Source organism: Panthera onca, unplaced genomic scaffold (genome assembly GCF_046562875.1).
Source record: "Panthera onca isolate mPanOnc1 unplaced genomic scaffold, mPanOnc1 haplotype 2 h2.h2tg000229l_path, whole genome shotgun sequence".
Taxonomy (NCBI): domain Eukaryota; kingdom Metazoa; phylum Chordata; class Mammalia; order Carnivora; family Felidae; genus Panthera; species Panthera onca.
In genome coordinates, this window is record NW_027675850.1 from 14590 (window position 1) to 24636 (window position 10047).

The 10047-nt window shown below is 41.1% G+C and overlaps 1 pseudogene; it reads left to right on the plus strand.

The window, feature by feature from the left end:
- Positions 1-370: 370 nt before the first annotated feature.
- Positions 371-1333, plus strand: LOC145715242 (18S ribosomal RNA; annotated as a pseudogene).
- Positions 1334-10047: the final 8714 nt, after the last annotated feature.

Sequence of the window (10047 nt, forward strand, 5' to 3'; positions counted from 1 at the left end):
CACATGCAAACTTTTTTGATTTTAGTAAATAATTAGCTTAAACAAACCCCCCTTACCCCCCGTTAACCCTATTTGTTACAATACGTGTTTATTTCTGTCTTGCCAAACCCCAAAAACAAGACTAAACCGTATCTAAGCATAGAGCTTAAGAGTTAACGTTTACAAACTTTACCAACCCCATTATTACCAATTATTAATACTAAATCATAACTTTGTTCGCAGTATCTATAGATACGCCAACCCGATCTCTAACTCGTCCCTATTGAACAATATTTACACACCCAACAATCCTATATCTTGGTTCATGTAGCTTAAAAACACAAAGCAAGGCACTGAAAATGCCTGGATGAGTCGCCAGACTCCATAAACATAGAGGTTTGGTCCTAGCCTTTCCATTAGTTATTAATAAAATTACACATGCAAGCCTCCGCATCCCGGTGAAAATGCCCTCTAAGTCACCCAGTGATTCAAAGGAGCTGGTATCAAGCACACAACCATTGTAGCTCATAACACCTTGCTCAGCCACACCCCCACGGGATACAGCAGTGATAAAAATTAAGCTATGAATGAAAGTTCGACTAAGTTATATTAAATTAGGGTTGGTAAATTTCGTGCCAGCCACCGCGGTCATACGATTAACCCAAACCAATGGACCTACGGCGTAAAGCGTGTTACAGAAGAGAAGCATACTAAAGTTAAACCTTAACTAGGCTGTAAAAAGCTGCAGTTAACATAAAAATACAGCACGAAAGTAACTTTAATATTTCCGACCACACGATAGCTAAGATCCAAACTGGGATTAGATACCCCACTATGCTTAGCCCTAAACCTAGATAGTTAGCTCAAACAAAACTATCCGCCAGAGAACTACTAGCAACAGCTTAAAACTCAAAGGACTTGGCGGTGCTTTATATCCCTCTAGAGGAGCCTGTTCTATAATCGATAAACCCCGATAAACCTCACCATCTCTTGCTAATTCAGCCTATATACCGCCATCTTCAGCAAACCCTAAAAAGGAAGAAAAGTAAGCACAAGTATCTTGACACAAAAAAGTTAGGTCAAGGTGTAGCCCATGAGATGGGAAGCAATGGGCTACATTTTCTACAACTAGAACATCCACGAAAATCCTTATGAAATTAAGAATTCAAGGAGGATTTAGTAGTAAATTTGAGAATAGAGAGCTCAATTGAATTGGGCCATGAAGCACGCACACACCGCCCGTCACCCTCCTCAAGTGGTCAAACCCTGAAGAAACCTATTCAAACCATTACATCCACAAGAGGAGACAAGTCGTAACAAGGTAAGCATACTGGAAAGTGTGCTTGGATGACAAGATGTAGCTTAAACAAAGCATCTGGCTTACACCCAGAAGATTTCATATTAAACTGACCATCTTGAGCCAAAGCTAGCCCAATCATCTACAAACGCAATTAACATCAGAAAGTAAAATAAAACATTTAGTTGCCCCATAAAAGTATAGGAGATAGAAATTTAACTTGGCGCTATAGAGAAAGTACCGCAAGGGAAAGATGAAAGAAAAAACTAAAAGCACTATACAGCAAAGATTACCCCTTGTACCTTTTGCATAATGAATTAGCTAGAATAACCTAACAAAGAGAACTTCAGCTAGGCCCCCCGAAACCAGACGAGCTACCCATGAACAATCTATTACAGGATGAACTCATCTATGTCGCAAAATAGTGAGAAGATTTGTGGGTAGAGGTGAAAAGCCTAACGAGCCTGGTGATAGCTGGTTGCCCAGAACAGAATCTTAGTTCAACTTTAAACTTACCTCAAAACCCTGAAATTCCAATGTAAGTTTAAAATATAGTCTAAAAAGGTACAGCTTTTTAGAATTAGGATACAGCCTTAATTAGAGAGTAAGCATAAACACAAACCATAGTTGGCCTAAAAGCAGCCACCAATTAAGAAAGCGTTCAAGCTCAACAATCAGAACATCTCAATGTCAAAAAACGCAACCAACTCCTAATTTAAAACTGGGCTAATCTATTTAATAATAGAAGCAATAATGCTAATATGAGTAACAAGAAATATTTCTCCCGTGCATAAGCTTATATCAGAACGGATAACCACTGATAGTTAACAACAAGATAAATACAACCTAACTACAAGCAAACATATCAAGCTAATTGTTAACCCAACACAGGCATGCAACTCAAGGAAAGATTAAAAGAAGTAAAAGGAACTCGGCAAACACAAGCCCCGCCTGTTTACCAAAAACATCACCTCTAGCATTTCCAGTATTAGAGGCACTGCCTGCCCAGTGACATCAGTTAAACGGCCGCGGTATCCTGACCGTGCAAAGGTAGCATAATCATTTGTTCCTTAAATAGGGACTTGTATGAATGGCCACACGAGGGCTTTACTGTCTCTTACTTCCAATCCGTGAAATTGACCTTCCCGTGAAGAGGCGGGAATATGACAATAAGACGAGAAGACCCTATGGAGCTTTAATTAACCGACCCAAAGAGATCTTGATAATCAACCGACAGGGATAACATACCTCTACCATGGGCCGACAATTTAGGTTGGGGTGACCTCGGAGAATAAAACAACCTCCGAGTGATTTAAATCTAGACTAACTAGTCGAAAGTACTACATCACTTATTGATCCAAAAACTTGATCAACGGAACAAGTTACCCTAGGGATAACAGCGCAATCCTATTTTAGAGTCCATATCGACAATAGGGTTTACGACCTCGATGTTGGATCAGGACATCCCGATGGTGCAGCAGCTATCAAAGGTTCGTTTGTTCAACGATTAAAGTCCTACGTGATCTGAGTTCAGACCGGAGTAATCCAGGTCGGTTTCTATCTATTAAATAATTTCTCCCAGTACGAAAGGACAAGAGAAATAGGGCCCACTTTGCTAAAGCGCCTTTAACCAAATAGATGATATAATCTCAATCTAGACAGTTTATCCAAACATATCACCCGTAGAGCTCGGGTTTGTTAGGGTGGCAGAGCCCGGCAATTGCATAAAACTTAAGCTTTTATCATCAGAGGTTCAACTCCTCTCCCTAACAACATGTTCATAGTCAACATCCTCTCACTAACTATCCCTATTCTCCTCGCCGTAGCCTTCCTAACCCTAGTTGAACGTAAAGTACTGGGTTACATACAACTCCGCAAAGGACCAAACGTCGTAGGACCATACGGCCTACTCCAACCCATTGCAGACGCCATGAAACTCTTCACTAAAGAGCCCCTCCGACCCCTCACATCTTCCACATTCATATTCATTATAGCACCCATCCTAGCCCTTACACTAGCCCTAACTATATGAATCCCGCTGCCCATACCATACCCACTCATTAACATAAACCTAGGAGTACTATTTATACTAGCCATATCCAGCCTGGCCGTCTACTCCATTCTATGATCCGGATGGGCCTCAAACTCAAAATACGCCCTAATTGGAGCCCTACGAGCTGTAGCCCAAACAATCTCATATGAAGTCACACTAGCCATCATCCTCTTATCAGTACTACTAATAAACGGATCCTTCACATTAGCCACACTAATTACCACTCAAGAATTTATCTGACTTGTTATCCCTGCATGACCCCTGGCCATAATATGATTCATTTCTACACTAGCAGAAACCAACCGAGCCCCGTTTGACCTCACAGAGGGGGAATCAGAACTCGTTTCCGGATTTAACGTAGAATACGCAGCAGGTCCCTTTGCCCTGTTTTTTCTAGCAGAATACGCCAACATCATCATAATAAATATCCTCACAACAATCCTATTCTTCGGAGCATTTCACAGCCCCTATATACCAGAACTATATACCACCAACTTCACTATAAAAACCCTGATTCTAACAACCACCTTCCTATGAATCCGAGCATCTTACCCACGATTCCGATACGACCAATTAATACACCTCCTATGAAAAAGCTTTCTACCCCTTACCCTAGCCTTATGCATATGACACGTCTCCCTGCCCATCATCACAGCAAGCATTCCGCCTCAAACATAAGAAATATGTCTGACAAAAGAGTTACTTTGATAGAGTAAAACATAGAGGTCCAAATCCTCTTATTTCTAGAATTATAGGAATCGAACCTAATCCTAAGAATCCAAAAATCTTCGTGCTACCAGTACTACACCACATTCTAAAGTAAGGTCAGCTAAATAAGCTATCGGGCCCATACCCCGAAAATGTTGGTTTATACCCTTCCCATACTAATCAAACCCCCTATTCTTATTATCATTATATCAACCGTTATCTCAGGAACTATAATCGTAATAACAGCATCCCATTGACTTATGGTCTGAATCGGCTTCGAAATAAACCTATTGGCCATCATTCCCATCCTCATAAAAAAATATAACCCACGAACCACAGAAGCAGCCACAAAATACTTCCTAACACAAGCAACCGCTTCAATACTCCTAATAATAGGAATCATCATCAACCTACTGCACTCAGGACAATGAACTGTATCAAAAGATCTCAACCCCATAGCATCTACTGTAATAACAACCGCCCTAGCAATAAAACTAGGACTAGCCCCATTCCACTTCTGAGTGCCCGAAGTCACACAGGGAATCTCCATATCCTCAGGCTTAGTCCTACTCACATGACAAAAAATCGCCCCACTATCAATCCTATACCAAATCTCACCCACCATTAACCCCAACCTACTCTTAACAATAGCCATTATATCAGTTATAGTCGGAGGCTGAGGAGGACTTAACCAAACCCAGCTACGAAAAATCATAGCATACTCCTCAATTGCCCACATAGGCTGGATAGCAGCCATCATAATATATAGCCCCACAATAATAATTTTAAACCTGACCATCTACATTATTATAACACTAACCACCTTCATACTATTCATATATAACTCCACCACAACAACATCATCCCTATCACAGACATGAAATAAAGCACCTCTAATCACTTCATTTATCCTAGTACTAATAATATCTCTAGGCGGCCTCCCTCCACTCTCCGGCTTCATCCCAAAATGGATAATCATTCAAGAACTAACTAAAAACGAAATAATTATAATACCCACACTGCTGGCTATAACCGCCCTACTTAACCTGTACTTCTATATACGACTAACATATGCTACTACACTAACTATATTTCCCTCAAACAACTGCATAAAGATAAAATGACGATTCGAATGCACAAAAAAAATAATCTTCTTACCCCCCTTAATTGTAATATCTACCATACTGCTACCACTCGCACCAATACTATCCATCCTAGATTAGAAGTTTAGGTTAAATTAGACCAAGAGCCTTCAAAGCTCTAAGTAAGCCCTAGCAGACTTAACTTCTGCATACCAACTAACCCTTAAGGACTGCAAGAGTCTATCTCACATCAATTGATTGCAAATCAAACACTTTAATTAAGCTAAGCCCTTACTAGATTGGTGGGCCCCAACCCCACGAAATTTTAGTTAACAGCTAAATACCCTAATCAACTGGCTTCAATCTACTTCTCCCGCCGTCTGGAAAAAAAAGGCGGGAGAAGCCCCGGCAGCCTCAAGCTGCTTCTTTGAATTTGCAATTCAATATGACACTCACTGCAGGACTTGGTAAAAAGAGGACTGAACCTCTGTCTTTAGATTTACAGTCTAATGCTTACTCAGCCATTTTACCTATGTTCATAAACCGCTGACTATTTTCAACCAATCACAAAGATATTGGAACTCTCTACCTTCTATTTGGCGCCTGGGCTGGTATGGTGGGGACTGCTCTCAGTCTCTTAATCCGAGCTGAGCTAGGTCAACCTGGCACACTATTAGGGGACGACCAGATTTATAATGTAGTCGTCACCGCCCATGCTTTTGTAATAATCTTCTTCATAGTGATGCCTATCATGATTGGAGGATTCGGAAACTGATTAGTCCCATTAATGATTGGGGCTCCCGACATAGCATTCCCTCGAATGAATAATATGAGCTTCTGACTCCTCCCTCCATCTTTCCTACTTTTGCTCGCATCATCTATGGTAGAGGCTGGAGCAGGGACTGGGTGGACAGTATACCCACCTCTAGCCGGTAACCTAGCTCATGCAGGAGCATCCGTAGATCTAACTATTTTTTCACTGCACCTGGCAGGTGTCTCCTCAATCTTAGGTGCTATTAATTTTATTACTACTATTATCAATATAAAACCCCCTGCTATATCCCAATATCAAACACCCCTGTTTGTCTGATCGGTTTTAATCACTGCTGTATTACTACTTCTATCACTGCCAGTTTTAGCAGCAGGCATCACTATACTACTGACAGATCGAAATCTAAACACCACATTTTTTGACCCCGCCGGAGGAGGGGATCCTATCTTATATCAACACCTATTCTGATTTTTCGGTCACCCAGAAGTCTACATTTTAATTTTACCCGGGTTTGGAATAATTTCACATATTGTCACCTATTACTCAGGTAAAAAGGAACCTTTTGGCTATATGGGAATGGTTTGAGCTATAATATCAATTGGCTTTCTGGGCTTTATTGTATGAGCCCATCACATGTTCACTGTAGGGATAGACGTGGACACACGAGCATACTTTACATCAGCTACTATAATTATTGCTATTCCCACTGGGGTAAAAGTATTTAGCTGACTGGCTACTCTTCATGGGGGTAATATCAAATGGTCCCCCGCCATGCTATGAGCCCTGGGATTCATTTTCCTATTTACCGTAGGGGGCTTAACAGGAATTGTACTGGCAAATTCCTCATTAGATATTGTCCTTCACGACACATACTACGTAGTAGCCCACTTCCACTACGTATTGTCAATAGGAGCAGTATTTGCTATCATAGGGGGTTTCGTTCATTGATTCCCCCTATTCTCAGGATACACTCTTGATGACACTTGGGCAAAAATTCATTTTACGATTATGTTTGTAGGCGTCAATATAACGTTTTTCCCTCAGCATTTTCTAGGCCTGTCCGGAATGCCCCGACGTTATTCTGACTATCCAGACGCATACACAACTTGAAACACAGTCTCATCAATAGGCTCTTTTATTTCACTAACAGCAGTAATACTAATAGTTTTTATAGTGTGAGAAGCTTTTGCATCAAAGCGAGAAGTGGCTACAGTGGAACTAACCACAACTAACCTTGAATGGCTACATGGATGCCCTCCTCCGTATCACACATTTGAAGAGCCAACCTATGTGCTGCTAAAATAAGAAAGGAAGGAATCGAACCCCCTCAGACTGGTTTCAAGCCAATACCATAACCACTATGTCTTTCTCAATCAAGAAGTATTAGTAAAACAATTACATAACTTTGTCAAGGTTAAATTATAGGTTTAAGCCCTATGTACTTCCATGGCATACCCCTTTCAACTAGGTCTCCAAGACGCTACATCTCCCATTATAGAAGAACTCTTACACTTCCATGATCACACACTAATAATTGTATTCCTAATCAGCTCCCTAGTTCTATATATCATCTCACTAATACTGACAACCAAACTCACGCACACAAGCACAATAGATGCCCAAGAAGTAGAAACCGTCTGAACTATCCTACCGGCTATTATCTTAATTCTCATTGCCCTGCCCTCCCTGCGAATTCTCTATATAATAGATGAGATTAATGACCCCTCTCTTACTGTAAAGACCATAGGACATCAATGATATTGAAGCTATGAATACACTGACTATGAAGACCTAAGCTTTGACTCCTACATGATCCCCACTCAAGAGCTAAAACCCGGAGAACTACGACTATTAGAAGTTGATAACCGAGCAGTGCTGCCAATAGAGATGACCATTCGCATGTTAATCTCATCAGAAGACGTATTACACTCATGAGCCGTCCCATCCCTGGGCCTAAAAACTGACGCCATTCCAGGCCGACTAAACCAAACAACCCTAATGGGCACACGACCTGGACTATATTATGGTCAATGCTCAGAAATCTGTGGCTCAAACCATAGTTTTATACCCATTGTCCTTGAATTAGTCCCACTATCGTACTTTGAAAAATGATCCGCGTCTGTACTGTAAATTCATTAAGAAGCTAAACTAGCGTTAACCTTTTAAGTTAAAAACTGGGAGTTTAAATCTCCCCTTAATGACATGCCACAGTTAGATACATCAACCTGATTTATTACTATTGTTTCAATAATTATAACACTATTTATTATATTTCAACTAAAAATCTCAAAACACCTGTATCCATCAAGCCCAGAGCCCAAATCTATAGCTGCACTAAAACAACTTAATCCTTGAGAAAAAAAATGAACGAAAATCTATTCACCTCTTTCACTACCCCAACAATAATAGGACTGCCCATTGTCATACTAATTATTATATTCCCCAGTATTCTATTCCCCTCGCCCAGTCGACTAATTAACAATCGTCTAATCTCACTCCAACAGTGATTAGTACAATTAACATCAAAACAAATACTAGCCATTCACAACCACAAAGGGCAAACTTGGGCTCTAATACTCATATCTCTCATTCTATTCATTGGATCAACAAACCTGTTGGGCCTACTGCCCCACTCATTTACCCCAACTACCCAATTATCAATAAACTTAGGAATAGCTATTCCCCTATGAGCCGGCACCGTAATTACTGGGTTTCGCCACAAAACTAAAGCATCCCTAGCCCACTTTCTACCACAAGGGACACCGATCCCCCTGATCCCCATGCTTGTAGTTATTGAAACTATTAGCCTTTTCATCCAACCCGTGGCTCTGGCCGTACGACTTACAGCCAACATTACTGCGGGCCACTTATTAATGCACTTAATCGGAGGAGCTGCTCTGGCCCTAATAAACATTAGTACCTCTATTGCTCTAATTACCTTTATTATCCTTATCCTACTGACAGTCCTTGAATTCGCTGTAGCCCTAATCCAAGCTTATGTCTTTACCCTACTTGTAAGCCTGTATTTACATGACAACACTTAATGACCCATCAAACCCACGCATATCACATAGTTAACCCCAGTCCATGGCCACTTACGGGAGCCCTTTCGGCCCTACTGATAACTTCAGGCCTGGCTATATGATTCCACTATAACTCAACACTGCTACTAACTCTAGGAATAACCACCAATCTGCTGACTATATATCAATGGTGACGTGATATTATCCGGGAAAGCACATTTCAAGGTCACCACACACCCATCGTTCAAAAGGGTCTCCGCTACGGAATAATTCTTTTTATCATCTCGGAAGTATTCTTCTTCGCAGGCTTTTTCTGGGCCTTCTATCACTCGAGTCTGGCCCCAACTCCCGAATTAGGAGGATGCTGGCCACCAACAGGTATTATTCCCCTAAACCCCCTAGAAGTTCCACTACTCAACACCTCCGTACTTTTAGCTTCCGGAGTGTCAATCACTTGAGCTCACCATAGTTTAATGGAAGGGAGTCGAAAACACATACTCCAGGCACTATTTATTACAATCTCCCTGGGAGTCTACTTCACTCTCCTCCAAGCCTCCGAATATTACGAAACACCGTTTACAATCTCAGATGGAGTCTACGGATCCACCTTCTTCATAGCTACAGGATTCCACGGATTACACGTAATTATCGGCTCTACTTTCCTAATTGTATGCTTCTTGCGCCAACTAAAATATCACTTCACATCGAGCCACCACTTTGGATTTGAAGCCGCTGCCTGATATTGGCACTTCGTAGACGTGGTTTGACTGTTCCTATACGTTTCTATTTATTGATGAGGATCCTATTCCCTTAGTATTAACAAGTACAGTTGACTTCCAATCAACCAGTTTCGGTATAGTCCGAAGGGGAATAATAAACGTAATACTCGCCCTGCTCACTAATACACTTCTATCCATGCTACTCGTATTTATTGCATTCTGACTACCCCAACTAAATACCTATGCAGAAAAAGCAAGTCCCTACGAATGTGGATTTGACCCCATAGGATCCGCCCGCCTGCCCTTTTCTATGAAATTTTTCTTAGTAGCCATTACATTCTTGCTATTTGACCTAGAAATTGCACTACTACTTCCCCTTCCTTGAGCCTCACAAACAAATAAACTATCAACCAT